The 26332-nt window shown below is 44.2% G+C and overlaps 1 long non-coding RNA gene across 1 annotated transcript in view; it reads left to right on the top strand.

Annotated features, from left to right (window-relative positions):
- The first annotated feature begins 582 nt into the window (after positions 1 to 582).
- The window catches only part of LOC148149882 (uncharacterized), a 39817-nt gene continuing 14067 nt past the window's right edge, over positions 583 to 26332 (top strand). The window contains exons 1-2 of the long non-coding RNA XR_015757081.1: positions 583 to 655; positions 14545 to 14779. This is a non-coding gene — a long non-coding RNA (uncharacterized LOC148149882). The remainder of the gene's footprint in view (positions 656 to 14544; positions 14780 to 26332) is intronic.

Here is a 26332-nt window from a genome sequence, read left to right as displayed (position 1 = left end):
TAGCACAGGTTCGAGGGGTCGAGTGACCTACTCTTGCTCATAACTTGCATGATCGTTTGACAATGAAACTAATGAATGCATGTGAAATTAAGAATACCCACTTCACCAGTTTCCTTTTGGGATGGAAACCAGCTGTCCATACAGAGTCTGGTATATATGGGACTCCCCACCAACTTGGTTAACTCTTAAATGAAACAACAAACTTTGGATGCTGGAGATTTCAAACAAAAAACAGAAATTGCTGGTGAAGCTCAATAGGTCGAGCAGCATCTGTGGGGTTTAAGCAGAGTGAACATTTTGAGTCCAATGACTATCCACCAGAACCTGGTAGCAGACAGGACAAAGTGGTATTTATGCTAAAAAACAAAGTTTGGTGGGTGGGGAGAGGACAGCTGAGTGGATGGGTGGAGCTGGACCTGAGAGAGAGAAAGATGAGAAAATGGTAGGCAAACAAGGGGATTGTTGAATGTAAGCCAAAAAAGAAAAGAAACTGAATAGGTGATAACGTGAGGTTAGAGCTGAAGAGAATGGGTAGGCTGTACTGACCCGAAACGTTAACTTTGATTTCTGTTCATAGATGCTGCTGGACCTGCTGCCATCACCTTAGTGATGGCCATTAGATTCACCTCTGCTCCTTGATTCTCTTGAAGTTTTGGTATGTGAAGACTGATGCAAAATAACAATTCAGTACCTCTGCCATTTCTTTGTACCCCATTACTACTTCTTGAACTTCATTTTCCAGTGGTCCAATGTACACTCTTGCTTCTCTCTTACCTTTTATATATCTAAAAAAAAACTCTTGTAATCTTCATTTATATTACTTGCTAGCTTACACTTATATTTCATCTTCTCCCCCCTTATTGCTTTTCCTCATTATCCTCTGCTAGCTTCTAAAAGCTTCCCAATCCTTTGCTTCCTACTAATCTTCACCATCATTGTATGCTTTTTCATTTGCTTTTATGATGTCCCTTGCCAACCATGGTTGCCTTGTCTGCCTCAAATATATTTCTTCTGTCTTGGGATGAATTTCTGCTGTGTCTCCCAAATTATCTAAACTCCTGTCATTGTTGCTTCACTGTCTTCCCTGCTAGGCTCCCCTTCCAATCAGCTCTGGCCAACACTTCCCTCATGTTACCATCACAGAGTTGGAATATGGTTACATCTGATTCCAACGTCTCCCTCTCAATTGCAGAGTGAATTCTACCATATTGTGGTCACTGTCCCTCAGAGGTCCCTTCACCTTAAGCTTCCTCATCAAGCCTGCCTCATTACACATCACCAAATTCAGAATTACCTTTCTCCTAGTTGGTTATAACACAGGCTGCTCCAAAAAGTCATTTCATAGACATTCCACAAATTTCTTTTCTTTGGATTTGCTACCAACCTGATTTTTCCCAGTCCACTTGCATATTGAAGTCCCCCATGATTATTGTAATAGTGCCTTTCTTACATACCTTCTCTATGTGTTGATTTATCTTCTTCCTCCCATCCTGACTACTGCTGGGAAGCCTGTAAATAACTCCCATCAGGGTCTCTACATTGGGAAAACAAAATGCTGACTGGGCGACTGCGTTGCAGAACACTTATTTTCCGTAAAAATGACCCTGAGCTTCCAGTTGCCTGCTGCTTCAACACACGACTCTGTTCCCCTCTACCATTTCTATCACAGCCCTGTTGCAATGTTTGAAGAACTACATTTCATTTTCCTCTCGGAGACCCTACAGCCTCTGGGACTCAACATCAAGTTAAATAATTGTAGATAAATAAGGAAAAAAATAAGTGATGTAAACTCTTCCAGGATACCCTTTTTAGGATCTATACAGCCTTTAAATACGTGAGAAGTGGGACCTAGATGCAAAGCCTCATTTCTTATAGAAATGCATTGGAAGACACCTTGATAAAGAGGTTCACCTGCACGTACTAAATGTTTGCTTGCATCAGGGTTGCGCTTTCAAAAGCTGGCGTTCGACATTGCACAGCTGAGCGCTGGGTCAAATCAAGTGAAGAAGTCTTCATCACCAACTTTGGTGCTGTGCTTCTATGATCGAGAAGGGGCCATGAATAAAGTAAAGTTAATGGCTGGATCATCTCTTCATTATGCTCCTGAAACTGTACGCTTTTTGAAGCTTTGCTATGTTTGGTTAAAGTTTCAATCGTGCAGGGAGTAAATTAGTTGATGGTGAAGTATTTTGTTATTTGTTTATAAACTTGTGCTTAAAATAAAATTGCTTTGAAGCATTGGTAGCCTTCTGAGGGCTTTCTCTTTGAGTTGAGCACGACTGGGAGACTGAGGTGAGAGTGTATAGACCAGGACAAATTGCCAGAGGAGGAAGGTGGAAGGTGGGAGAAGGGCTTTCAGCAGGATACAAGTCCAGCAAAACTGTATGAGGAGGTTCTATTATCGCAGCTTTAGTAAGGATGGCATTTTAGATTGCTATTGACATCTGCCAATTGCTTTGAACACAAGTGCAAAGTCAAAACGAGGCAAAGTTAACATTATCTGTGGCTGTCAATGTGACCAAAGTGACTCTTAATGATTATACATTGGCTCCATTCAAACTGCAGACAAAAGAAACATCTCAACTGTAATAAAGGACACCGAATCTCTCAATACATAGAGTCAGCTTTACCTTGTTCGTTCTTGCTAGAGCCAATCGAATAAAGTAAACATGAAGTTTAACAATAAATCGGAGCTTCCACATGGTGTAGCATGCCACTGACTGCATATCTGTGGCTGGCTACTGGCGGAAATATCTGTTCTTTACATGGTTCTCAACTTTGGGGGGCAATCTGTGCTGATAGGAATGGCAGGTTTAATGATTAAAATGCAGAAATGTAGCAAATAGGTGCAGGAATAGGCCATTCAGTCCTTGGAAACTGCACAACCATTCAATATGATCATGCAATTTTAGTATCCCATTCCCGCTTTCTCTCCATACCCCTTGATCCCTTTAGCCACAAGGACCACATCCAGTTCTCTCATGAATGCATCTAACAAACTGGCCCCATCAGCTTCGTGTGGTAGAGAATTCCACAGGTTTAAAACTCTCTGAGTAAAGAAACTCATCCTCAATTCAGTCGTGAATGGCTTACACCTTATTCTTGGACTTTGATCCCCTGGTTCTGGACTTTCGCAACATCAGGAACACTCTTCCTCCATCTAGAATCCCTTCAGGACTTTATATGTTTTCATGAGATTCACCCTCATTCTTCCAGATTCCAGTGAGTGTAAGCCCAGTCGATCCAGAAGGAGTCACAAGGAACATTATAGAGTATACAAGGATCCTCAAGCAAAAGCTCTGTTGTCTGGACATCTCTGGAGAAGCCAACTGTATCCAGATTTATTCTGGTAAACTGCATACTATACAACCTGGCCATCGTGAGGAAACCACTGTCTATTAGCAAAAACATTGAGGTGTTGGAGCATGAGGAGAAGATGAAGCAGAAGGTGAAAAGTGGAGGACCTGGTGTATGAAGTCCAACAAAGATTGGAGAAACGCAAACAGGAAAGTGCTTTGTCACTTTCTGTACAAACTGTAGCTGATCGAGTAACTCGATTTGTGGAATGCCAACCAATCCTCCCCATTCATTAAAGGTCACATGTTCTTTCACCTTTATCCGTCATTGGATCATCACATCATTTTCTTTCCACAAAAACAAAAGTGTTTTTAAAAGATACATCCCAAACTCAACAATGACATAAAGCACACTGAGTAAACTAATCACTTCTCATGCACTTATCTTAGAATTCTTGCAGTATGGAAGCAGACCATTCAACTCATATCAACACCCAGACCCACCCCTCTATCTATCCCTTTGCTAACCCACCTAACCTGCACATCCCTGAACACTACAAGCAATCTAGCATGGCCAATCCACCTAACCTGCATATCTTTGGACAGTGGGAGGAAACTTGAGCAACCAGGGAAATCCACACAGACACAGGGAGAATATGCAAATTCCACGCAGACAGTGACTCGAGGGTGGAATCAAACCCGGGTCCCTGGTGCTGTCAGGCAGCAGTGCTAACCACTGATTCATCAAGCTCCCTCATGTTCAACTGTGATCTCCAGCAATTTTTGCTTTCACGACAGATTCTATTATCTGCAGTAATCTGCTCCCACCTCTGAATGCATCCTTGGCAAGCTGATTGACCTATAGGACAACAGACTGCTGAGCTGCTCAAGAAGCTCCTATGCACTGTAGTATTCAGAATCCTCCTAACAACTGAGTCTGATATTAAACCCAAAGATGTATCATCATATCAGATTTATCCTCTAGGGTCGGGAGTGTGGTGCTGGAAAAGCACAGCAAGTCAGGCAGCATCCGAGGAACAGGAGAATCGAGGTTTTATGCAAGAACCCTTCATCAGGAATGAGGCTGTGAGCCAAGGGGGGGGGGGGGGGGGAAGGTGGGGGTTGGGGGGAGCTGGCGGGGCAGGCAGCTGGAAGGTAGTGTGAAAGGTAGATGGAGGTGGGTCAATGGTGATAGGTCGGAAAGGAGGGTGGAGTGGACAGGTGGGAAGGAAGATGGACAGGTAGGACAGATCATGAGGGCGGTGCCAAGTTGGAAGGTTGGAACTGGGATAAGGTGGGAGAGGGGATATGAGGAGACAGATGAAATCGCATTGATGCCATGTGGTTGGAGGGTCCTAAGGCGGAAGATGAGGTGCTCTTCCTCCAGGCATCAGGTGGTTAGGGTGTGGCGATGGAGGAGGCCCAGGTCCCGCATGTCCTCAGCAGAGTGGGAGGGGGAGTTCAAGTGTTCGGCCACAGGGCAATGGGATTGGTTGGTGTGGGTGTCCCGGAGATGTTCTCTAAAGTGCTCTGCAAGTACACGTCCTGTCTCCCCAGTGTAGAGGAGACCGCATTGGGAGCAACGGATATAGTAAATTACATGTGTGGAAGTGCAGGTAAAATTCTGATGGACATGGAAGGCTTCTTCGGTGTGTTCTGTGGTGGAACTGGTCCTCTTGGGGACTGATGTGGCAATTCTCTTGTCAGGTCCATGCCCCCCACCAACCCACCCTCTCCTCCTGGCACCTTCCTCTGCCACCCCAGGAATTGCAAAACCAATGAATGCATATGGAGAAGGAAGACTGAGAAGCAGCTTTCTGATCAGCACTACAGCCATCTCAACAGTTCCACTGAACTGTTTTCCCAATTTTCCCTCTGTCCATTACACCCATTTATTTTTCTTGTCTATGTGTTTTTATACGGGGAAACTCACGAGGTTGGAGGGTTAAGGTTAAAGTTTGCATTATGGCTAGTTATATGCCAACAGTTCATGATTGTTTACTTTTTTTGTAATAAGTAAGTAAATAAATAAATTCTGGTTAAGTACAGAAACCTAGTCTGTGCTTTCTGCCAATCTAGGCAGAAAAGACAGGTAAATTGGGGAATTCTGCATATTTATTAAAAACCTATGTCTTTTGTGATGACTCCAGTCTAGCCAGGGCTTGATTTCCAGAGCACTAACCTATGAAGCACAGCAGTAGTGTTCTTATGCCCCATAATTTCTCTCAAATTAACAGCAGTATTAATAACAATAGTACAGTTTAAGTGCATTTGCTTCAGGTACTCCAAACAAGGACGGGGGTATACTGAAACATAGAAATCCAAAAGATGCTGCCCAAAGTCTTCCACTGTTAGCATAGTAACTTGCTGTTTGACTTTCCATGCAAAACCATGGACTAACATAAAATTCCTATACTTGCAAAACACAAACTAAAATTGTCAGATTAAGTCTTATCTATTTCAGCTTCAGAAGTCGCAAAACACCAAGTTATAGTCCAGCAGGATTGTTTGAAATCACAAGCTTTCGGAGTGCTGCGCCTTTGTTACTTCACCTGATTTTGTCTACCCCAGTCCAACAGTGTCATCTCCATATCATAGCTATTTCAGCTTAAATTATCTTTATTCCGTATAATAAGTGTTCATGACTGTCAATCAATAATGCTGGCACTGAAAATGAACTATTACAAATGTGGAATCTTGTCTTTCCAATTTTTATTTTTTAATATGTAAACATTTTTAATATTTGCTTTCTGATTCTTGTCTTTTTTTTCTCCCTTATGATGCCATCTTTCTTTCCTTCTTTTTACAACTCTTTCTGACATAATCTTGAACGAGTCCATTTTGGCAAGATGAATAGGAATCCACTATTTAAATAGAGATAGATTGCAGAACTCAAGGGTACAGATGGATCTGGTTGTCATGGTATACAAATCACACAAAGTTATGATGCAGATACAGCAAGAAATTGGGTGGGCAAATGAAATATGGCTGTAGGGCTCAAGTGATTAAGTAGCAGATGAGGGACCTTACATAGCAGAGGCCATGCTGAAAAGACTGTGAGATTGCATTTGGTGCCATATTTGTGCAGGAAGTAATGCACGTGCTTGCAAAGATGTGAGGCACATCAAATCATTAGTTCTGTCAGTTAATAAAGTCAAATGCATTTTTTAAAAATTTGAAATACCCTTTACCTATTAATTAATGTTCAAGTTATTGTGATTTTAGTTGGCTTATTACAGTAAATGTTTTAACATGTAACATTATACTGAGTGATGTTTTTTATTCGCTGGTTTCATGGGGATTCCTCTCTTTTAAAAGTTATTCTTCTTTTATGGGATCCGCAGGGCATAACATCTAGCAACAATCAAAGAAATATTATCTGGGGCATACTTCAAAGTGGCAGTAGGTTGAGCAAGACAGTGAATTCTGAACTATTCTTGTAGTTGTCTTTATGGTGGAAGCACAGAATGGAGGCACATTCTTTTCCACTTGTAACTACCAAAAGTCACCTCTTTAACAGGTGTCTCTGGGAGTATCTGATGGTGTACACTCCATTTGATCGAGCTGACCTGCCATCTTGAAACTTTAAAAATGACTTCTTGTTATTAAAATGATAGAAAAACTTATTAGCTCTTATCAAAACTTGCTATTCAGCTTTGCAGTGAGGTTAGAACAAACAACAGAAGATAATCCCCATTATAGACTGCCTTTTGCACTATGTTCAGTCTCTTGGATCACTCCTTTTTTCAAGGTGATGCTGACTACTTGTCTCCGGTCCTGACTTGGCTTCTGCTCTTAAAGTACCATTTGCAAGAATGTCGGGATAGGTGCCCTTGCTGAGCTCAGTTGGCCAGGTGCCAGATTTATTGAAACCCCTTTGTTTCTCAGTGTTGTTATGTCTTTTATTTATATAGGTAAAGGAACTCAATGTCAACATTTACAATGTAGTAATGTGTCAGACAGTATACTTCCAGTTTGTAAGGGATGCATTCAGTATGTCAAACGCTGTGGAGGTTTAGACACTAGATTTGTGGAACACCATCAAATGTGTAAGCCAATAAGTTCACTCTGCCTCTTATAATGGTATTTCAAGTATATAAATATTTCATAGCCTTCTTAACAACTGACTAAAGTAACAACTGTGTTAAAACCATTCTCAATGTTTTATTTGATGGCATGTGAACCTATGTACTTGCAGATACAGACAAAAATTAGTTTTTTAAATCATTTACACAATCCATTTTGTCTGCATTTGAAATCATTCTCAGAGCTTTGTGAGCCAATTTTAAAAATGAAGTGGCATCATTTTTTAATTAAAATCTCAACTTCTAGACTTATCGCACAAATTCTTTTCGCAAGAGCAGCTGGGATTTCAAAACATAATCTGCAGAAGTTCTCCAAAGCTTTTCAGCATGGTAAGGTGCCATGATGTCAGGGGATGCTGTGCCATTTTGTGTACAATGCTGAATGCCTTTTTAATGAGTGTTAGTGTGCACAGAATGATCATCCTCTGGAAATAAAAGTAGGCAGATTTGTGTTAATTTTACCGATAATGCTGATTTGATGGTAATGCTGGCATTTTGAATACCATTTGACACTATCTCTCACCATCATGTTTAGCACCAAAATGTCTGCCCTACTATCATCCCGACCCCCCATCAATAGTATTTAAAATATCATCGAATATTTATTATTTTCTGCTTGATTTCTATGGCCTCATGCCATGATTGCAGTAGGGTTTGGTTGTTGCCAGAGTCATTTGAAGTGACTGAAGTCTACAGGGATCGATATAGAACATGGTGAAGAAATCTTTCTGACTTCAAGGTTTAATCCCAGACATGCAGTAATTTCCATTTGCCTTGTGATGCAACATAAATGGAGGTAATACAGAGGGTGATATGCTGCTGGGAGATAGTGAGGACTGCAAATGCTGGAGAGTCAGAGTAGATAGAGTGTGCTGCTGGAAAAAGCAAAACAGGTCAGGCTGCATCTGAGGAGCAGGATCTTTCCTAATGCTTTTTCCAGCGCCACACTCTATCTACTGTGGGAAACTGCTGGAAAGGTGAGGGAGATGTGCTGTCTGCCGGAAGTCAAATCCATCTGGGATGTTCAGGAAAAAAGTTTCTCTCCTGAATGTCAGTGAGGAACATCATGAAAAAGGAAACACTCACTAAAATCTGCAGTCAAAACTATCATCTTTGAGCAAAATGAAAACGGCAATGGCACTGGTCATGAAGGTGACTACAGCCATGAAATTTAACGTTAATATTTACAAAATCTGCTAACATTGAATTAACTGTTACAAAAGGGAGGTCACTACAACTCTGCATTCCAAAAGGATAGATATATTTTATTTCTTCTCACCAGAGAGAAGGAGGTAGAGTGAGCACAGGGTTTAAAATGGATCATAATCATCTGCATGTGGAGGTTGTCATTAACTGCATATTTTTACATTTGAGCACCACATATCAATTCTGAAGTATATCACAGCTGAAAGGGATTCCACTCCCTGAATGTCAAGCTGGTGTGTGAGCAGATGCAGTAGATCATGCTGTTCAGTGCTCAGATTCCCGGCAGCTGTTCTGATATCTTCATTCTGCAGCGGGCAGCTGTGGTATTTACCTTGTTTTTAATTTCAAAAATATATTTTACTCAAAAAAAACATCTCTTTGTATTTGTACATTGTCACAAAAGCAGTTCAGTTATGTACAGTTGCATTTCAAGTAAATGAACAAAACATTGGACTTTGACTCTATCCAAAAACCAACGACCTCTCTTTTCCACACAACACAGTCGGTTCTGCTATAACATGCGAATAAGCTAGGGATAGGAATAGCTTCCCAACCACCTATGTGAAACTCAAAGGTCTAAATCTCTTCTTGAACAGAGGGACAACATTAGCTCCTTGCCAATCCTCGGGGACCTCTCAAGATTGGTGAAGGCCCCAGCAGTCTTCTCTCCACCTCTCTCAATATTCTGGGGTAGATACCATTGGGCCCTGGGCATTTTTTCACTTTAATGCTCTTCAAGAGATTCAACACTACTGTTTTCTTGATCTTAAAATGTCCTAGCATATTAACATGCTCTGCATAAATCTCACCAAGCTCCATATCCTTCTCCGGGATGAATACCGATGCAAAGTACTCATTTAGGATCTCGCCCACATCCTATGCCACTGAGCACAAGTTCCCTCCTTTATCCTTGAGTGATCCTATCTTCTGCTGAAAATGTGTTGCTGGAAAAGCACAGCAGGTCAGGCAGCATCCAGGGAACAGGAGAATCGACGTTTCGGGCATAAGCCCTTCTTCAGGAATGAGGAAAGTTTGTCCAGCAGGCTAAGATAAAAGGTAGGGAGGAGGGACTTGGGGGAGGTGCGTCGGAAATGTAATAGGTGGAAAGAGGTCAAGGTGAGGGTGATAGGTCAGACTGGGGTGGGGGCGGAGAGGTCAGGAAGAAGATTGCAGGTTAGGAAGGCGGTGCTGAATTCGATGGATTTGACTGAGACAAGGTGGGGGGAGGGGAAATGAGGAAACTGGTGAAATCCGAGTTCATCCCTTGTGGTTGGAGGGTTCCTAGGCGGAAGATGAGTCGCTCTTCCTCCAACCGTTGTGTTGTTGTGGTCTGGCGATGGAGGAGTCCAAAGACCTGCATATCCTTGGTGGAGTGGGAGGGGGAGTTGAAGTGTTGAGCCACAGGGTGGTTGGGTTGGTTGGTCTGGGTGTCCCAGAGGTGTTCTCTGAAACGCTCCGCAAGTAGGCGGCCTGTCTCCCCAATATAGAGGAGGCCACATCGGGTGCAGAGGATGCAATAGATGATGTGTGTGGAGGTGCAGGTGAATCTGTGGCGGATATGGAAGTTTCCTTTGGGGCCTTGGAGGGAGGTGAGGGGGGAGGTGTGGGAGCAAGTCTTGCACCTCCTGTGGTTGCAGGGGAAGGTGCCGGGAGTGGAGGTTGGGTTGGTGGGGGGTGTGGATCTGACGAGGGAGTCACGGAGGGAGTGGTCTTTACGGAATGCTGATAGGGGAGGGGAGGGAAATATATCCTTGGTGATGGGGTCCGTTTGGAGGTGGCGGAAATGACGGCGGATGATGCACTGTACATGGAGATTGGTGGGGTGGTAGGTGAGGACCAGTGGGTTCTGTCCAGGTGGCGGTTGGAGGGGCGGGGCTCAAGGGCGGAGGAGCGGGAAGTGGAGGAGATGCGGTGGAGGGCATCGTCGACCACGTCAGGGGGGAAATTGCGGTCCTTGAAGAAGGAGGCCATCTGGGTTGTACGTTTTTGGAACTGGTCCTCCTGGGAGCTGATGCGGCGGAGTCGAAGGAATTGGGAGAATGGGATGGCGTTTTTACAGGGGGCAGGATGGGAGGAGGTGTAGTCCAGGTAGCTGTGGGAGTCGGTCGGTTTGTAGTAGATGTCCGTGTTGATTCGGTCGCCTGAGATAGAAATAGAAAGGTCGAGGAAGGGGAGGGAGGAATCTGAGACTGTCCAGGTGAATTTGAGGTCAGGGTGGAAGGTGTTGGTGAAGTCGATGAACTGTTCAACCTCCTCGTGGGAGCATGAGGCGGCGCCGATACAGTCATCGATGTAGCGGAGGAAAAGGTGGGGGGTGGGGCCAGTGTAGTTGCGGAAGATGGACTGTTCCACATACCCTACGAAGAGGCAGGCATAGCTGGGGCCCATGCGGGTGCCCATGGCTACTCCTTTCGTTTGGAGGAAGTGGGAGGATTGGAAAGAGAAGTTGTTCAGGGTGAGGACCAGTTCAGTCAGTTGAAGGAGGGTGTCAGTGGAAGGGTACTGGTTGGTACGGCGGGAAAGAAAGAAGCGGAGGGCTTTGAGTCCTTCGTGATGGGGGATGGAGGTGTACAGGGGCTGGATGTCCGTGGTGAAAATAAGGTGTTGGGGACCGGGGAAGCGAAAATCATGGAGCAGGTGGAGGGCATGGGTGGTGTCCCAAACGTAGGTGGGGAGTTCTTGGACTAAGGGGGACAGGACGGTGTCAAGGTATGCGGAGATGAGTTCGGTGGGGCAGGATTAGGCAGAGACAATGGGTCAGCCCGGGCAGTCAGGTTTGTGGATTTTGGGCAGGAGGTAGAAGCGGGCGGTGCGGGGTTGTGGGACTATGAGGTTGGAGGCGGTGGATGGGAGATCCCCCGAGGTGATGAGGTTATGGATGGTCTGGAAGATGATGGTTTGGTGGTGGGGGGTGGGGTCATGGTCAAGGGGGCAGTAGGAGGAGGTATCTGCGAGCTGGCGTTTGGCCTCAGCGGTGTAAAGGTCGGAGCGCCAAACTACTACCGCGCCTCCCTTGTCTGCTGGTTTGATAGTGAGGTTGGGGTTGCAACGGAGGGAGTGGAGGGCTGCACGTTCTGAGGGTGAGAGGTTGGAGTGGGTGAGAGGGGTGGGGGAGTTCAGGTGGCGGTTAATATCGCGGCGGCAGTTGGCTATAAAGAGGTCGAGGGCAGGTAGGAGGCCAGCACGGGGTGTCCAGGTGGATGGGGTGTGTTGGAGGCGGGAGAAGGGGTCGTCAGAGGGTGGGCGAGAGTCTTGGTTGAAGAAGTGGGCGCGGAGGCGAAGGCGGCAGAAGAATTGTTCGATGTCACGTCGTGTGTTGAACTCATTGATCCTATCTTCTCCCTAGTTATCCTCTTGTTTTTAATGCATGTATACAATGCCTTCAGATTCTCTTTAACCCTACTTGCCAAGGCCATTTCATGGCCCCTTCTTGCTCCCTTAATTGCATTCTCTCAGTTCTTCCCTCCTTTCTTTATATTCCTCACGGGTCCTGTCCAATTTTAGCTTCCTAAACCTTACACATGATTCTTTGTTCCTTTTGACTAAGTTCACAACCTCCCTCGTTACCCATGATTCCCCTACTTTGCCATCCCCTGTCCTTACTGGTACATGCCAGCCCTGAACTTTGATGAACAGGTCGTTAAATAACTCTCTCAAATGTGGACTTGCACGATAGCAGCTCCTCCCAATTAACAGTCTCTAGCTCCTGCCTAATACTGATGTAATTTCCACCTTCCACTCTCCCCCCAACAATGTAGTACCTTCCTGCAAGGTCCTGACTTATCCTTAATCATACTCATCTTAAAACTTAAGGAGATGTGATCACTGTTTCCAAAATGCTGTCCCACTAAAAGGTCAGTCATCTGGCCAGGCTCATTTATCCATACAAGGTCCTATATGGCCCGACCTCTAGTTGGACTATCCATAGGCTGTATCAAGAAATCCTCTAGGATGCACTTAACAAATTCTACCCATCTAAGCCTGGGAGTCCCAGTCAATACAGGGGAAGTTGAAGTCACCCATTAGGACAACCCTGTGTTTTTGCATTTTTCCAAAATCTGCCTACACATTTGTTCGACAATGTCTGGATAGCTATTGGGGGCCTACAGCATAATCCTATCAGAATGATTGCACCTATCTTTTTTTTTGCGTTCTACCCATCTTGCCTCAGTGGATGACCCCTCCAGTATATTCTCTCTACGTGAAGAAGTGACATTCTCCCAAATTAGTAGTGTAACTCCTCCACCTCTTTACCTTCCTCTCTATCTTGTTTAAAACAACAAAACCCTGGAATGTTGAGCAGCCAATGCTAACCCTTTCTCAACCAAGTCTCTGTAATGGCCAGAACATCACAGTGCCATGTACTGATCCAGGCTCCAAGTTCACCTTCCTTACTCCTTGCATGGAAATAAACATGCTTCAGCCAATTAGTGCCATTGTGTTCATTTACCTGTCTCTGCCTTGTCCTTTCTTTCTGCTTTACTGGTCCTAACATGTACCTTCAATCCCTCCACTTGCTGACCTGCTGCCTTGGTTCCCAGCCCCAGCCACCCTAGTTTAAACCCTCCTGAGCTGCACCAGCGAACCTGCCTGTGAGGATTCTAGCTCCCCTCCCGTTCAGGTGCACCCCTCCCCTAGAAGAGGTCCCAATGATCCAAGAACCTGAAATACTGCCCCCTGCACCAGCTCCTTAGCCATGTGTTCATCTCTCCTATCTTTCTACTCTTTGCCTTACCAGGACATGGCACTAGTAACCCTCGAGGTCCTGCTTTTCAGTCTCTTTCCTAACTCCCTATACTCACTCCCTCTCTCTACTTATATCATTAGTATCAATGGCTCTGGCTACTCATCCTCCCTCTTAAGAATTTCATGCAGCTGATCACAAATGCCCTTGATCCTGGCAGCAGAGAGGCCACATCAGGGAGGCCACATTCTGGAGCCTTGAACACGGTCACAGGAATGCCTGGCTGTGACCCTAACTAGCGAATCTCCAACCACTGTCACTTGCTTGGACGTTGCCTGACCCTGGCTGTTGCTGTCCCCCTGCAACACTACCCAAAACTGGATACCTGTTAGAGAGGGAAATAGTTGAAAAGTGTGGTGCTGGAAAAGCACAGCCGGTCAGGCAGCATCCGAGGAGCAGGAGAGGTGACGTTTCTGAGCAAGAGCTTATACTTGAAGCATCGACTGTCCAGCTCCTTGGATGCTGCCTGACTGGCTGTGCTTTTCCAGCACCACATTTTTTGGCTCTGATCTCCAGCATCAGCAGTCCTCACTTTCTCTTTGACAGGGGAATAGCCTCAAGAGAGTCCTGCACTACCTGCCTGCCTCTCCTCACGGTCACCTGACCGAACCTGTGGTGTGACCACCCTCCCTGTAACTTGTGTCAATCACACTCTCTGCCCCCTGTATGCTCCTCATTGTATCCAACTGCTGCTTCAGCTGAACAATAGGATCTGTGAGGAGCTGTAGCCAGTCACCCTTCCTGCAGACATTGTCGTCAGAGACAATAGACTGCTTCCTGATCTCCCACATCCAAGAGGAGGAGCACACCACTGCTCTAACTGCCATCACTGCCCTTTACACTGAGAAAGACTAAAGAATCTTACCTTGCCTTTACCTCACTCACTTTACTCAATGCATACAAAATCTTTGAGGAGAAAGTGAGGTCTGCAGATGCTGGAGATCAAAGTTGAAACTTTATTGCTGGAACAGCACAGCAGGTCAGGCAGCATCCAGGGAACAGGAGATTCGACGTTTCGGGCACAGGCCCTTCTTCAGGAATACAAAATCTTCCCCATTTACCTCAACCCCCATCACCACTCATCCTGCACATCCTCTGTGCGGCCTACTCATTCATTTGGGAAACTTTCTCACCTGCACCAACATAAAAGCTGTGCTACCACTTACATCCTTTTGTATTAACTATCTCTCTCTCTATCTCCCTCTTAATTCAGAGGAAAACAATCCATAATAGGGCAGAAAGTGTGATGTTGGGTGGCTGCTGTCCACTCTGTGCCTCCTTATCCCTTATGAGCAGAGGATCCTGAATCTGGCCAAACTAAGCCGGGCCTGGACTGGAATCAGAGACGGTGCTTGAACCACTGCGCCAGCATCCCAAGAGAGCTCAGGTTAACCTCCTTGATTGGACTGAGGCCTGCTGACAGCTTTGTGTCTGCGCCAAATGTTATGGTAAGACAATAGTAATATGAGTCTGGTGTCTCTGGCTGAGGGGGGAAGCGCAACAGGGCAGGGCAAGGCAAAGTAATGCAAGGCAGGATCTTTGCAAGCATTCAGGTATGGTCAGGGTGAGTGAGTGCTATGAAAAAGTGAGGACTGCAGATGCTGGAGATCAGAGTCAAAAAGTGTGGCATTGGAAAAGCACAGCCAGTCAGGCAGCATCTGAGGAGCAGGAGAGTTGATGTTTCAGACATAAGCCCTTCATCAGGAATGTTGCGGGTGCAGTGCCAAGGGTGCTGAGAGATAAATGGGAGAGGGGGTAGGGCTGGGGGGAAGATGGCTTGGAAGGCGATAGGTGGGTGAAGGTGAGGGATGATGGTGATAGTTTGGAGCGGAGGGTGGAACATTGGGAAGGATGAGTGCTATGACAGCAACCAGCAGCCTGGTGCAGTCTGTGAGCTGGGTCCATGTCCCTGAGAACATAACGTCCATCTGGCAGCATTTCAATGATAGATGCTGGTGGAGCCTAAGGTGCAGAATTGAAGTGCAAATGCATCCTGTAAGTAGGGTGAACATAAAGTCATAGAATCATAGCATCATCCAATATGGAAAAAGATCCTTCAGTCCAACTCAGCTGTGCCAACCAGGTTTCCCAAACTGAATTAGTCCCCTTTGCTTGTGTTTGGCCCATATCCTTTTCAACCTTTCTTATTCATGTAACTGTCCTAACCCTAACCCTAACCCTAACCCTAATTGTTCTCACCTTCACCACTTACCCTGGCAGCTTGTTCCGAATGTTCACAGAGATTGGCTCATGTTAGATGCCATGTCTGTGGTTAGTGCCAATGGAACATGACCCGATATGTTGGTACCCAGTGTCCAACATAGAGATCCTTTGGGGCAAGTGGGAAGTCGAGCCCCTTGAACAGCCTACTGTCAATTCCACATCAAGTTTTCCTGACTTTAGTTTGTATGGCCAATTTAGTAAGATCGCAGCCTGCGAGTAAACATTTAAAAAGTAATCAAGAGTGTTAGTTAGGAAGTCACTGTTCCTTGGCGAGAATCTCACTATGATGCTTGAAAAAAGTGGAGAAGTTGCAGAGAGGTGATCTCAATGTTGAGAGGATCATCTCACCCAATTCTACCACTCATCTCACCACAGCCCCACATCCCTCAATGCTCAATGCTTAATGTCTGATATAACACTTCAGAATTGAAAGGGGTTGTAAATGATGGTTTTTAAGCTATTGACAGTGGTGGAGGAGATGCACATGGAACAAATACTGTGTGCCCAGGTCAGAAGACAAAGGGGTTGCTATTGGTGGTAAAGGAGAGACAGAGATTAAAACAGCAATAAATGAAAGTGTAAAAAGGAGAAAATGGATCTCCTCTGCTGAGAGCAAGGCCAACAGAAACAAAAAAAGACTTGGCTGTTGTGGGGAGATGGTGAATGGTAGTCAATAATGTAACAAAAATGCAAGACAGAGATCATTATCTAAAGTTGTCGGGTTCAATATTGATTTCTGGAGGTTGTAAAGTGCCTAAACGGAAAATGATGTGTTGTTCCTTTGAGTTGGGTTGTTATCACATTGGAACACCATAGCAAGTCAAGGATGGAAATGTGGGCATGGCACCAAGATGATTTATTGAAATCGCAAACAATTGGAACTTCATTTTTATTTTTACTGACAAAGCAAGGTTGTTACACAAAGTGGTCACCTAGTCTGTGGTTGATCTTGCCAGTGTAAAGGAGACCATAGTTTAAGCAGTGAATGTAGTAGACTAAATTGAACAAAGTCCAAGTAAATCGCTGCTTCATCTGGAAGATGTGTTTGGGCCTTGGAGAATGAGGAGGGCAGAGAAAAATGGGCAAGTATTAATCTTCTGCATGGGATGTGCCATTGGGAATGAAAAGGAGGGACGGAGGAGTGGACTACGATGTCACGGAGGGAATTGTCCATGTGAAATGCTGACTGTGGAGGGGAAGGGAAGTTGTGTTTGGTGGTGGCATTCTGCAGGAGGTGGAACAAATGACGGAGGATAATCCTTTGAATGCGGAGCTGATGGAGTGGAAAGTGAGGGCAAGGTGAACTCTATTTATCGTTATTCTGGAAAGGGAAGGAAATAATGAGGGCAGAAATGCAGGAGATAGGTCAAACCTGGTTAAGGATCAACGACAATGGGGGAGCATCCTTAGTTGAGGAAAAAAAGAAGTCATGTTGGAAGTGCTTCTATACCTGCCTAATATGTATCTTTGCTTGTTCAATTGCTTCTACACAGTGCCACCTCACTATCTGTGGCAGTGCTTTTGGTAAGTGATCTACAAGGTAATGGCTCTGATGGAGTTAACTTTCATATTCCATAGAGATGCAGCCATTCTTTTGATGTCACATAAGTCTGTGGGTTAAGACAGTGAATTCTTCTTTAGCTTTCATGGGGAGTAGATGTAACCCTTCGAGCTCTCAAAGGCATTAGTAATTATGCTGGATGAATAATGTGGTTATACTTAATCCTATCATACAACAAACTAAGAACTGTGAAGACATTATGATAGCATATGCTTTATCATTGATCACTGGATTTGCCCTAGAGAAAGCATTCACAAAGAAAAATTTATGGCAGCAAATTCCTTCAAACATCCCTTTATCTGAACCACCTACTGTCAAAGGCAGCAGATACCAAAAGGTACCAGAAGTGGCAAAGTGAGTAATACTACAAAAGGCTTCAGACATTGCAGGTGACTTTGCAGAACAACCTTGAAGAGCTCTTGGATCACCTTAGTGTGGATGACAGCAGCCTGGGCTGGATTGATGACTGTCAGTGTGATGGGAGTATGAATACTTTATCCTGAGAGAGAACAGCACATTCATGATCCAGATTATGGGCTGCATACATACCCTTCAAACTCATTTGAACACTAGTGTTAATGGTCATGTTGTTAAATTGTTATGGAGCAACAAGCTGTGTTTGCAAGACTTCAGTCTGAGCTTCTACTACAGCATCAAGTGGATGTTAGGTAGCTCCTGGTAGCATTGCAATCAAAGCTGAGACATCACCCATTAGGTATGGCATCATAGTTGGGTCTGTCATTGACCTCATGGAGTTATACAACTCTTCCATCCTGGAAAGGAGCATTCCTTTGTGTTATGTTTCAGGGAACAGGAAGCAAGTAGTGTACACCAACACCATCCACAGCTTATAAATCATAAGATTTTGGAGAAGTGGGATGTGATAAGGAAAATGAGGTATGAGGACACTAGTGTGATGCTTGAGATAATGATGCAGTTGGTATGCTCGGGCATTTGAATATATTTACAGACCATGACTCTCTCTGCAATGTTATTGAACTTCATGTAGAATTGCATTCAAGTCCTCAGGACTACATCTCGACCACTGAGCAGTCTGGCTATTTGGTTACACTGCCTTTACATAATTTAAGAACAAAGAACAATACAGCACAGGAAGAGGCCCTTCAGCCCACCAAGCCTGTGCTAACACATTTTGCCCTTCCATACCAAAACTGTCTTCAGATATGGGATCCCTCAATTCCCTTCTTATTCATACCAAAACTGTCTTCAGATATGGGATCCCTCAATTCTCTTCTTATTCATGTATTTGTCCAGATATTTCTTGAATGCTGCTATTGTGTCCACCATCCAACACCCCCCCCCTCCCCCAACCCAACACTTGCACCTTAAATGTGTGTCCCTAGAAATTGATCCCTCCACCCTGGGAAAAAGCCTCATACTTTTCTCTCTCCCCACGCCATTCATAATCTTATAAACTTCTATCAGATTGCCCCTCCTAAATTTCAGTGAAAATAAACCCAGTCTGTTCAACCTTTCTTCATAACTAAAATCTCCCACACCAGGCAACATCCTGGTAAACTTATTCTGTACCCTCTCCAAACTTATTCTGTACCTTATCCACGTCCCTCTGGTAGCATGGTGACCAGAATTATACACAATATTCCAAGTGTGACCTAATTAATGGTGGCACGGTGGCTCAGTGGGTGGTTAGCACTGCTGCCTCACACTGCCAATGACCCAGGTTCAATTCCAGCCTCGGGTGACTGTCTGTGTGGAGTTTGCGCATTTTCTCTGTGTCTGTGTGGGATTCCTCCCACAGTCCAAAGATGTGCAGGATAGGTGAATTGGCTATGCTAAATTGCCCAGTGTTCAGGGATGTATAGGTTAGGTGCATTAGTCAGGGCTACATGCAGAGTAATAGAGTAGGGTTGGTATGGACTTGTTGTTCAAATAGCCTGTTTCCACCCTGAAGGGATTCTATGATTCTAAAGTTCTATAAAGCTTCAGCATAATTTGCCTACTTTTATACACATTGCCCCTTCCAATGAACAGAAGGATGCTATAGGCCTTTTTTACTATCTTATCTACCTGAACTGCCACCTTCAGTGATCTGTGGACCGGCACACCCTGATCCTTCTGCATATCAATACTCCTAAGTGTTCTGCCATTCACTGCATAATTTCCACCTGTACTTAACCTCCCAAAATGCATCTCCTCACACTTGTCTGGATTAAATTCCATCTGCCACTTTTCTGCCCATGCCTCCCACTGATCTATATCCTACTGTATTCTCTGACAAACTTCCTCACTATCCCCAACTCCATCAATCTTTGTATTGTCTGCTAATTTACTAATTAGACCACCTACATTTTCCTCCAAATCATTTATGTAGACCATGAACAGCAGAGGTCCCTGTGAAACACTACTAGTCACACCCCTTCATTTCACCCCTAACCTCTGTCTCCTATGACTAAGCCAGTTCTGCATCTGTCTTGCTAGCTCACCCCGATACCATGTGATTTCACCTTTTGTACCAGTCTGTCATGTGGGTCCTTGCTTCAGAAATTTGTTCTCTTGCCTCCCTCCAGATTCTGGAATAGATCCCATCAGGACCTGGGGACTTATGTACCTTACTGAAGTCCTTTGACAACAACAACCACTTTTCCCTCATTAATTATCTTTGTCACCTTCTCAAAAATTTTGATGAAATTAGTAAGGCATGATCTCCCCTGCACAAAACTGTGCTGTCTATTGATAATAAGTGTATTTGCTTCTAAATGTGTAATACTCTTGTCTTTGAGAATCTTTTCCAACAACTCCTTACACCGATGTGAGGCTCCCAAAGCTATAATCCTTCAACAATGGGACAACTTTGGCTATTCCTCCAGTCCTCTGGAACTCACCTGTGGCCAAAGAGGATACAAAGTTGTCTGTTAATGCTTCAGAAATTTGTTCTCTTGCCTCCCTCCAGATTCTGGAATAGATCCCATCAGGACCTGGGGACTTATCTACCTTAATATTTCTAAGACGCACAACACCACTTGCTTTTTAATAGCAACTTAGTTTAGAAATTCAACACTCCCTTCACTGAGATCATCCTCCATCAATTCCTTCTCTCTGGTGACTACCAACACAAAGTATTCATTTACAATCTCACCTTCCTCTTCTAGCACACATAGGTTCCTCCTTTGTCCTTGAGTGAAAGTATTTTGACACCTCTGATCTCCTGCTGTTCACCTCTTCCATCAAGGCATTTAGCAGAGAATTGGAAAAAGCTTGGAACAGGATCTCTATTAAATCATATTTAAGGGATCTTCTTGATCATGAACTCTCCTGCAACCAGTTCCAGCACTTTCTCCAGTTAGACTGCATCACCTCTTTCAGTAATGCAAGCTCGCTGGAAGTGGTGCAGGCTACGTTTAAGAAATACAGGCTGGTCTCAAGTAGCGCAGGCTGACTTTAAGTGAGTCAGTTGGCGTTATGTAGAGCAGACAGGCTTTTAGTGGTAGGATCACTGCGCAAAGGTGAGACCCAAAGTAGCAGGCAGTATGTATAGGAAACAATAGGTACAGGTTAAGTACGCATTGTCATTACAGGCCTTGTCCAATTTTGCAATCAATTAGTTATGGTTTAACTTTACCAGCACTTCCTAATATTCTTCCACAGTATCAGAGCACGAGTTCCTAATTGATTGCCTCATCCACTGCATATTTTGTCTTTGACTTTGATTTTGACTATCTCAGGATGTTTTGGTTCTTTCATAACTCCGTGCTGGTTTTAAATGCACAGAAAGTGGTTCAGGAGTTTTTAGTAAAGACTGCGAACTTGGTCTGTTAAAGAAATCATCTTGAGTGGGTCAAAGTTTTGCAGGAGTGATTCCCTTGTTAAACATCACAAACAAATGTATTGTCAAATAGAAATCATAAGTTTAATGGGAGACAGATATATTATTAATGTTTCATGTACAATTACATGAGGCTTCATTAGAGGAACCACGTCAGATTAAATGTATTTTCTTGTATATGGTCAAATCCCAACAGAAACCATTTCAATTTGCTTTGCCTTACTGAGAACAATAATATCCCAGTAGACCGCAACACAAAGGGCTGTTAGGAAATGCAATTTATATTTAATAAGTGCAGTAAAATTCTGAATGCATTATAAACAAGTTACATTGCAGTATTTATATTCTGTTAGCATCAAGTTATATATAAGTAATGCAGAAAACCTTGGGAATAGAGCCGTGTTGCAACTGTTCACATTGATGGTATAGTATAAAACAGTTCCAATAACATTCAGAAAGTTAAACCTTTTCTGCTTTATCACCTAAGAAGCTCATCTTTTATCCTTCTTTAGAGTTCAGGAATAAATACACTGCATTCCAATAACTCATCCCTCACCAAAACAAAAATTTGGTGTACCATTTGGTAGAATTAAATCTAAGCTTACATTCTCTTTATTGTAGAGTAAGGTACTGAGAAAAGCAATGTTGCTTTTAAAAAAGGCATTAGAACAAAGAACAAAGAAAATTTACAGCCCAGGAACAGGCCCTTCGGCCCTCCAAGCCTGAGCCAATCCAAATGTACTGTCTAAACCTGTCAATCAATTCCTAAGCATTTATATCCCTCTGCTCCCCACCTACTCATGCATCTGTCCAGATGCATCTTAAATGAATCTACCATGCCTGCCTCTACCACCTCTGCTGGCAACGCATTCCAAACGCCCACCACCCTCTGTGTGAAGTACTTGCTGCGTGTATCCCCCTTAAACTTTCCACCTCTCACCTTGAAAGCATGACCTCTCGTCATTGAATCCTTCACCCTGGGAAAGCAAGGTAAGGATTTTCACTCAAAATATGAGAGTGAGAAAAAGTACATGCACTCTTCGAAAAATTGTTTCCTTGGATTGTTTGCTGTGTCCCAATACCATCAGGACGTGCTGGAATTTGCAAAATCAACACAGGGAAGTAGGAGTACTTGGCGGTATTATAATTGAGTAAAGCTAACAACAAAGACATGAGGGAGGATCTGGAAGGGAAGCCTAGCAGTGAAGACAGTGCACCAGCAATGGCAAGAATTTCTGGGGGCAAATGAGAAGGCAATTGAACAGAAATTCATTCCAAGGAAAAAGACACATGTTAAGAGGAAGATAAGTCAACCATGGCTGACAAGGAAGGTCAGGAGCAGCATAAAAGCAAGATAAAATGCATACGATAGGTGAATATACTGGGAAGCCAGAGTAAAAACTGGCAGAGGATAACTAAAAAAAAGCAAAGGAGGTGGAGAGGATGAAATACGAGAGTGAGCTAGCTAGTAATATAAAAAAAGCAAGTTTTTTTTTCAATATCTGAAAGGTAAGAGAGAGGCAAGAATGAACATTGGACCATTGGAAAATGAGGCTGGAGAAGTACTAACAGGAAATAAAGAAAGGGTGGAGGAACTGAATAGGTACTTTGCATCAATTTTCACAGTGGAAATGCCAGGGCTTCAAGAGAGTGAGGGGGAAGGGGTGAGTGCAGTGGTCATCACTAAGGAGGAAGTGTTGGGGAAGCTGAAAAGTCTAAATGTGGATAAATCACTCAGATCGGATGGGCTCCACCTCAGACTTCAGAAGAAGAGAGCTGAGGAGATTATAAAAGCATTGATGGTGATCTTTCAGGAGTCACTGGAGTCAGGAGGGTCCCAGAGGAATGGAAAGTGGCTAATATAACACTCAGAATGGCAGTTGGTGACTATTGGAGTTCCACAGAAGTCAGTTTTTGGGGCCACAAATATTCATGTTATACATTAATGCTTTGGATAAAGGAACTGAGATACATTGTTGCTTAGTTTGCAGATGACACAAAGTTAAAAATCACACAACACCAGGTTATAGTCCAACAGGTTTATTTGGAAGCATTAGCTTTCACAGTGCTGCTCCTTCATCAGGTGGTTGCAGAGAATAAGATTGTAAGACACAGAATTTATAGCAAACGTTTACAGTGTGATATAACTGAAATTATATATTGAAAAAGACCTGCTTGATTATTAAGTCTCTCATCTTTTAGAATGACCGTGTTGGTTTCAGTTCTTTCATTTGTAAATCGCAAAAAATCTCGCACAAATATCTCACTTGGGAGTCCTAGTTCAGGATTCTCTTAAGGTTAACATGCAGATTCAGTTGGCAGTTAGGAAGGCAAATGCAGTTTTGGCATTCATTTCAAGAGGACTAGGATACAAGAGCAGTGGTGTACTGCGTAGGCTGTATAAGACTTTTGTCAGATCACATTTGGAATATTGTAAGCAGTTTTGGACTCCATACCGAAGGAAACACGCGCTGGCATTAGAGTAGCTCCAGAGGAGGTTTACAGGAATGATCCCAGGGATGAATGGCTTGTCATATGAGGAGCAGTTGAGGACTCTCAGTCTGTATTCATTGAAGTTCAGAAGGATGAGGTGGGATCTGATTGAAACTTACAGGATAATGAGAGGCCAGGATGGAGAAGATATTTCCACTAATAGGAGAGGCTAGCCTCAGATTGAAAGAACTGAGATGAAGAGGAAATTCTTCAGCCAGAGGGTGGGTGGTGACTCTGTGGAATTCATTGCTGCAAGAGCTGTGGGGGCCAAGTCATTGAGTGTATTGAAGACAGAGCCAGATAGGTTTTTGATTGGTAAGGAGATCAAGGGTTATGGGGAGAAGGCAGGAAAAGGCAGGGTTTGAGAAACATATCAGCCTTGTTCAAATGGCAGAGCAGACCCAATAGACTGAATGGCCTTATTCAGCTCCTATTTTGCATTGTTTTATGGCTCCAATGAACAGCCTGTTAGCTTTTTCAGGAGCTGGTAAATCAGGCCAGGAAGAGCCAAAAGATATTTTACAAATCATAACTTGCCAAACCTGAGAAGGAAGAAGTATGTTCATACACAGTTATTGGGTTCAATACAGGGAACAACTAAGTGACTTATTTTCAGGTATAACTTGTGCCCCCAAAAAGGTTTGTTCAGGATTTGGTGCAGTGCATTTCAGTTGAAGTTTGGCCAATTTAGTTCACGAATGAAGCTGCTGGCCCTCTCACCTGCTGCAGTTTGCCTTTGACCCTCATGCACAATGGATAGCTTCCATTCCTGGTAACACTTGGCACCACTGATTCAGTGCAAAGCTTGTCACTTGACTCCTCTAGCTTGAAAGGTTGTGTGTGGGGGAAGGGTGGGGGGGTGGGGGGGGGGGGGGTAATGTCTGTAAAATAACGTGGCTAACCATCCTGTCACATTTTTTGCCCACCCCTCATAGAGTCATGGAGTCATAGAGATGTACAGCATGGAAACCGACTCTTCGGTCCTACCTATCCATGCCGACCAGATATCCCAACTCAATCTAGTCCTACCTGTCAGTACCCGGCCCATGTCCCTCCAAACCCTTCCTATTCATATACCCATCCAAATGCCTCTTAAATGTTGCAATTGTACCAGCCTCCACCACTTCCTCTGGCAGATCATTCCATACACGTACCACCATCTGTGTGAAAACGTTGCCCCTTAGGTCCCTTTTATATCTTTCCCCTCTCACCCTAAACCTATGCCCTCTAGACCCCAGGGAAAAGACTTTGCCTATTTACCCAATCCATGCCCCTCATAATTTTGTAAACCTCTATAAGGTCACCCCTCAGCCTCCGACGCTCCAGGAAAACAGCCCCAGCCTGTTCAGCCTCTCCCTATAGCTCAAATCCTCCAATCCTAGCAACATCCTTGTGAATCTTTTCTGAACCCTTACAAGTTTTACAACATTTTTCCGATAGGAAGGAGACCAGAATTGCACGCAATATTCCAACAGTGGCCTAACCAATGTCATGTACAGTTGCAACATGACCTCCCAACTCCTGTACTCAATACTCTGACCAATAAAGGAAAGCATACTAAACGCCTTCTTCACTATCCTATTTACCTACGACTCCACTTTCAAGGAGCTATGAACCTGCACTCCAAGGTCTCTTTGTTCAGCAACACTCCCTGGGACCTTACCATTAAGTGTATAAGTCCTGCTAAGATTTGCTTTCCCAAAATGCAGCACCTCGCATTTATCTGAATTAAACTCCATCTGCCAATTCTCAGCCCATTGGCCCATCTGGTCAAGATCCTGTTGTAATCTGAGGTAACCCTCTTTGCTGTCCACGACAATGGCACTCCATTGGTCACAGGCCTCCAGTCTGAAAAACAACCCTCCGCCACCACCCTCTGAGCCAGCTCTGTATCCAAATGGCTAGTTCTCCCTGTATTCCGTGAGATCTAACCTTGCTGCTCAGTCTGCATGGGGAACCTTGTCGAACGCCTTACTGAAGTCCATATAAATCACATCTATCACTCTGCCCTCATCAATCCTCTTTGTTACTTCCTCAAAAAACTCAATCAAGTTTGTGAGACACGATTTCCCACATACAAAGCCATGTTGATTATCCCTAATCAGTCCTTGCCTTTCCAAATCCATGTACATCCTGTCCCTCTGGATTCCCTCCTACAACTTGCCCACAACTGACATCAGGCTCACTGGTCTTTAGTTCCCTGGCTTGTCCTTACCTCCCTTCTTCAACAGTGGCACCATGTTAGCCAACCTCCAGTCTTCTGGCATCTCACCTGTGACTATCGATGATAGGATTAGGGAGAATCCAAAGGCATTTTACACGTATGTGAGGAATAAGAGAATGATCAAAGAAAGAGTAGGGCCGATCAGGGATAGCATAGGGGACTTGTGTATAGAGTCTGAGGAGGTAGGGGAAGCCCTAAATGAGTTTTTTACTTCTGTCTTTACTAAAGAAAAGGACCTCGTAGTGAATGAAACCATTGAGGAGCAGGTAAGCATGCTGGAACAGATAGAGATTGAGAAAGCTGATGTGTTGAAAATTTTGACAAACATTAAGATTGACAAGTCACCAGGGCCAGACCAGATTTGTCCTTGGCTGCTTTGGGAAGCGAGAAAGTGATTGCTTCGCCATATGCGAAGATCTTTGCATCCTCGCTCTCCACCGGAATCGTACCGGAGGACTGGAGGGAGGCAAATGTAATTCCTCTCTTCAAGAAAGGAAATAGGGAAATCCCCGGCAATTGCAGACCTGTAAGTTTCACGTCTGTCATCTGCAAGGTGTTAGAAAGGATCCTGAGGGATAGGATTTATGACCATCTGGAAGAGCATGGCTTGATTAAATGCAGTCAGCACAGCTTTGTGAGGGACAGTTCATGCCTCACAAATCTTATTGAGTTCTTTGAGGATGTTACTAGACAAG

The sequence above is a fragment of the Chiloscyllium plagiosum genome, unplaced genomic scaffold, assembly GCF_037043375.1.
Source record: "Chiloscyllium plagiosum isolate Xiang-an unplaced genomic scaffold, Cpla_swu_hap1 HiC_scaffold_5, whole genome shotgun sequence".
In the NCBI taxonomy this organism is placed as follows: domain Eukaryota; kingdom Metazoa; phylum Chordata; class Chondrichthyes; order Orectolobiformes; family Hemiscylliidae; genus Chiloscyllium; species Chiloscyllium plagiosum.
Note: the sequence above shows the minus strand (reverse complement) of the source record. Positions and strands in the feature narration are given on the sequence as shown.